Source organism: Pyrgilauda ruficollis, unplaced genomic scaffold (genome assembly GCF_017590135.1).
Source record: "Pyrgilauda ruficollis isolate IOZ18807 unplaced genomic scaffold, ASM1759013v1 scaffold23, whole genome shotgun sequence".
Taxonomy (NCBI): Eukaryota; Metazoa; Chordata; class Aves; order Passeriformes; family Passeridae; genus Pyrgilauda; species Pyrgilauda ruficollis.
The window spans coordinates 11,152,794-11,158,793 of record NW_024522539.1 but is presented as its reverse complement, the minus strand read 5'-3'; positions in this window follow the sequence as shown (position 1 = coordinate 11,158,793).

Genomic DNA, 6,000 nt, shown 5'->3' with positions numbered 1-6,000 from the left:
TTCCTCCCCTGTCAGCAGAGAACAATCACACACTGGGCACTGAGGGCTCGCTCGTGTTGAGTCAGAGCAGGAAAATCCATCCAGAAAATCCATGCAAATGAAAGAAAGAAAAGACAGACATTGTATTCTGTTTTCCCCCTCTTCCTCCTCTCTTCCAACACGAGCTAAGCAGAGGCTGCCTGTCCTGCTCCTGCTGGAAGAGGCCCATGGCAGAATTTGGCACATCAACAGCCTCCTCAGTTCCCACTGCTCCCATGGGGGTACTGCTGGGGAATCGGATGTGGGGACAAATCCTAGCGAAAGTGAATGGCTCCTGCTTATCTCAGGGCAGAAAATTGTTCTCCAGGAGTGGCAGGAAACTGCTTTCCAGGAGCATCAGGAAACAGCACACCATTCCTAGGACAGGCTTGTGCATAAAGCAGGAAAAGAGCAGAGCACAACAAGGGCCCTTACGTCTATTCCAAGAAGAGATTTCCTCTGAACACATGGACAAAGCATTCTGGTGCTTCCCCCCAGCCACAGGGGACTTGGGAGGCCACCTTTCTTCAGCTCATAGGGGACCTGGGGCCACAGAGCTTGTTTGCTGTACAGCATGATAAGGGCCTGCAGGGAATTAATTTTTTTTTCCACTGCTGCAACTTAGACTCCTGTGGCTTTGCTCCTGTGGCTTTGCTCTGCCATCCCTTCACAGCTGGATCCATTGCCTGCCACAGGGGCTCTGCAGCACCTCTCCAGAGTGCAGATGACAAACCACTCTAAGAACACCACCAGCCTCCTAACTCTCCAGTTTTTAAGAGCAATGCTTACTCAAAACCAGCTAACAAAAGAAACACTACTTTTGAACTTTCTGATTACATGTTTAACTTTTTATTTGCATGACAGGATAAATACCAGGTGAGATGCAATGAGTTATTCTGATGCAGTACCATTTAATTTCTTTCAAAAGACTTAGCCATAAATAACTGAATCCTCCCACCTCTTCCAGGAACACCAGCCTGGCTCGAGCCTCAAGAAGAGATGTCATGGGTAGGTCACTGCTAAAGTCAGGAGAGTTCACCTGTTCTCATTAGGGAGAGTAGAGGGTTCTATTGAGTGGTAATCAGAGAAGCCTATTAAAACATCTTTTTTCTCCCTGCCACTGCAAGACTGTCTCCTGTTAGTCTTTTTTATAGTCAACCCCACTTTCCCATTATTTTTTTTTTTCATTTGCTCTCATAAAATTATCACAGTTATTATTCTTTATGTACAGCTTATATTCCAGAAGGAAACCAGAGGCTGAGCAAGCTGTGTGTGACCCCATCTGTACCATGAAATGAGCCAGGGTGCTTTTCTCAGAACTGTGACCCCACCAACATCCCTGGAACCCTGAGCTGCTTTTCCCTGGTATAAGCACCAGGCACCTGGCAGCTGAAGCCCACTGAATTAGTGTCAGGGCAAGCAAGGGGAAATTTATTAACAAATGAATTCCTGCTATTACAAACCACTTCCACTGCACTACCAGGGCTTTTAAGGGTTCATGACAGGATAAGCCATCTCCATTCCCAAGAGTGCAGTTGAAGGCTGCATTTTCATAACTGCTGAGCTTTTTCTGCAGCTCCGATTAGCTGCAGCAGAAGCTGTGAGTGTTTAGCTCCTCCAAAGCAGCAGCTGGATGAGGGGAGGCAGGGCACACACCCTGGCTCTGGCAGGAGGCTCCAGCTGCAGTCGGTGAGCTTCAAGCTCCTGAAGTGAGGGGCAGCGAGTAAATGCTCAGGGAAACCTATTCCAAAGTGGGCCCTGAGCAGGGACAGGAGCAGGCTGAGAAAAGCAAGGTTGGATCCCAGCTCTTGCCCTGGTACCCGCAGTTAAGGGCAGCCAGGAGTGGGCAGAACATGCCAGGTCTGGCTGCTGTGGGACATGTCTGATCACTGCCTCAGCCTGCACCCGTCCACACACAGCTGCAGCAACAAGCTGATGAGAGGGCTGGACCTCCTGAAACTGCACAGAAGCAGCAATTTCAGACCTACATTTAATTGGCAAGAGGAAGATTTGATAGACATCTTTCAGTTAGAAAGTGCTTTAGAGAGAGAACAAATACTTCAAAGTAACTCTCCTGCATCACCTACAGTTCCTCCTTCTTATCTAAATGCAATATCAGCAACCCAGCTATTGATGCTCCACAGGGGATTAATTATTTGCAAGAAATGACTGTTTGCTGCAGCCAGCAGACAGTGCTGGGTAAAGCCCTCTGGGATCAGACTCCAGGCTGCTTTATGGCTTGACATCAGAGGGAAATCACCTGAAAATAAGTCTTCTTGTACATGATCAGATAAATGCACTTGTCAAGCACAAAGCTGAAAGCTCTTCAGTAAAGAAGAGGCAGTATTATTTATTTTTTTTTTTCAAATGCTGATACAAATTATGAAGTCAAAATGAACCCATGAAGCACTTTTCAAGCTCTAGTGTCTGCCAGACTCATACAGACTTCTGTGGGAGGTCTGTTTTGAACAAGGCTATTTTCAGCTATCCACCTGGGGGGAAAAAACTCAACCAACAAAAAAAAAAAGGGGAGGGGGGGGAAGAGAGGATTTTGTCTCAGTATAATCTAGTCCTACCAGACTGATGTGTGATAAAATTTCCAGAGCTCAGCAGGTGTTTGGGGAGTGACTGCAGCCGCCCATTCCACGTAACAATACACAATCACAAGAGAAAGATCTGAAACAGCAGTCAAGGGAGCAAGAGTGTGGGAAGGTATCTGTGAAGATCAATGATGACAACAGATGAAACTTGTGGCAAACATGATTTAGAGTAGAGAAATTGAATTCTCTTTCTGGGTGAGATTGGCCCCTGTTAGAGGTTCACAGACAGTCAGAGGTCCTCACACACTCAGATACCCTGGGACAGCTGGTTGGCCCCAGGAGTCCAGGCCAGAACACCCCTCAGAGCACACTTTGTCCACTTACTTCTTGCACATCCTTGCAAGTACATTTGGCAAAGGAAAGGGATTTTACTCCTTCTCTTTCAGAGTTCCTATTGTCACAGAGAAGCTGAAGATCAGCATCAGAGTGATGACAGAAATTCAAGCAGAACCAATTCTTTGCTGGGTGTGCAGCCCAAACACTGATGGCACAGGAGAAAGTTCCAGCTCACTGTTGGTACTCAAACAGCAAAGCACCCACAGCCCAGACCTTGTGGCAGTCAGATGTTTCACAGCCATGTACTAAACATAGTCATGACTGTAAATATACCCCATGCACTGTCTGCAGAGCGTGGTGTGCACCAGCTAGAGAGATTTTGGTTAGTACTGGTGTTATGTGCAGGATAACCAATACCTGCTCCTCCCAAACTGCTGCGCTCCTGCACAGGCTGCCGTGCTGCACAAACTCAATTTCAGAGTTAACTACAGAGCAACAGGAGTTAGAGCAACAAGGCTGCTTAGGATAACAAGTACAACCGACATGACATTAAGGAGATAACCTGGGATGGAGTTACCAGGCAGAAAAAAGGATGGAGGAAGAGTCCCTGCAGGTACACTGGCTTCCCCCTCGGAAAACAAGGCAGGCACCATTTCCCACAGCTCCCTCCTGCCTCTCCTGGAGCTGCTTCCCAGCAGGGAGCAGAAAGGCTGGTGCACCCCACATTCCCAGCCAGCCTCCCCCCGCCGTGGGGGCATCTCAGACCAAATCAAACACTCAGCGTTTCCCAGCAAGGCTTGAATACATCAGGAACTCCACGGTCAAAGGAGCAGCACGCTAACCTCAGAGCCTTTCCCACAGAAGGTGGGGATGGTGGGTTTAGGAAAGCTTGGTCCTTTCACTTTCTGTGCCAGCTGGTTTTAGTTCTTGCAAACTCTACCCACTGTATTACTGAAATTGGAGCAGCCTGGTCCAGGAGAAACACATGCTCAGCAGCACCAAGTCTTGCTCCTATAAAGAGAAAGAGCAAAACCAAATCAAATTCATCTACTACACAAAGATGCACTTTTTCTCTGTATAGTTATTAACTGTTTTGGAGGATGTCTCTGTAAATTGGTGTGGGAAACTGGCAGTTGAAAAACACAATAATAATTTTATTACTTTTTTCTGAGTCCTTAAATCTTGCGCACTGCTCTATTCTCTAATACAAGGCAATAAGAAACTTGAAAAACCTCACCACAAACAACCCAAAAGATCTGATGGGCGAGGCTTCTCCAAAGAAATCTGCAACAAGATGGTCTGGCCAGCCTGTACAAGGGCTGCCCTAGTTGCTGCCATGACTTGCACATACAAGGACTTTAAACCTGATTGCTACTGTAATGATGAATCATTGCATAACTGAGGAGCCCTGCAAACGAAGTATCTTTGGCAAAGGGATCACCCTCTACTGGTTTTTCAGTTCCCTGCTCATTTTTTCACTGCTGCAACTCCAGTCCCCAGAGAAGGGCCAGAAACTCCCCAAGGTAATGACCCAGCTAAACATGACTGTATTTATAGCACTATTATTTCCCCTTTAGTACATTTTGGAGTACAGAGAGAGCAATCAGACCCCTCGAGGATTATATTCCAAGATTTGTACTATAAATATTTATCTGACTGACTTAATTTTAGCTTTACCTAGGTCTTTCAGGGACATGGAGTGGGCCTTAGCTTGGGAAACCAGAGAAGTAGCACAACATGACCTTCTCGTGTTGCAGTTTCCCCTTTCCCCAGCTGGGCTCTGTTACCTGTGTGTAACTGCCCTGGAGCGTCACTGCTTTTCCCAGAACCAATCCCAGCACTCTCCGTCCCTGGGGGATGCTGCATTTACTGCTGAGCTTGATGACACAGAAGGTAGCATGTTCCACCTTGCTTAAAACCCTTTGCCATGACATTGAAAACCTGGCACTGCCCAAACTGGTGTCTCTCCAGAGAGGTAACTCCTTTCTGCCTAGTGCAGTACATTCTCGTGAGAGAAAATGTTTGTTCAGCTACTAAAATAAAATAAAACCCCAATCACAGTGGCATCTTGGTAGTAAATTGCGAGTCAGAATGACAACATACTTTCTGGAGCATGACTGCAATGTCTGCAGCGGTGCCTGCCTGTGCCTCACACCTTGTCCTGTAACCCACAGACTCGCAAGCAGGTACCAGGTCCCTCGCCAGGTGCCAGATCCCAGCCAGGAGCCTCCACCCCAGCTCACCTGGCACAGCCGTGCAGCAGGCAGGCTTGTGGGAAGGTGGCCCAGCTTTCCAGAACCATCCCTCCCCAAACTGGGCAGCAGCTGCCCCACCTGACTGTGGCACGCTGAGCTCGGCACGGGTGTGCTCCTGCACTCCCTGCCTCCCCACCTTGGCTTCCAGGCAGCCCTTAGGGCTGGCAGGGACACCCGAATTCAAGGCTGTTGTGAGCAGCAACCAGAAGAGAGTTCCTGCAGAGCCTGCTGCTCTCACTCCACACACTGCCAGCTGCAGGGAGGGAGCTGTGGTGTTTGTGAGGGTCCCAGGACCAGGGAAGAGATGGCTCTGACTCCATGTCCTTAGAAGGCTGATTATTATATTATATTATATTATATTATATTACTTATATCACGTATATTATATTATATTATATTATGCTATGCTAGAGAATAGAGAAAGGATACATCAGAAGGCTTAACAAGAATGGATATTAAAAACCCGTGACTGACTCAGAGAGTCCGACACAGCTGGCTGGGATTGGTCACTAAGTAAAAACAGTTCACATGGAACCAATCAAACATGCACCTGCTGGTAAACAATGTCCGCACCACATTCCAAAGCAGCCAAACAGGGAGAAGCGAATCAGATAATTATTGTCTTAATTCTTTTCTGAGTCTTCTCAGCTCCCCAAGAGAAGGAATCCTGGAGAAGGGATTTTTCAGAAAATATCATGGTGACAGGGAGCCCCAGGACCGCGGGCTGGGACAAGAATTCCTGCCAAGGGGAAGTGCAGCAGCAGCTCCAAAACACCCACCTGAGGAAGCAGGGCATCGCTGCAGCCCTGATGAAGCACCGCGGGGCTCAGCTGAGCCTACCCAGCTCAGTC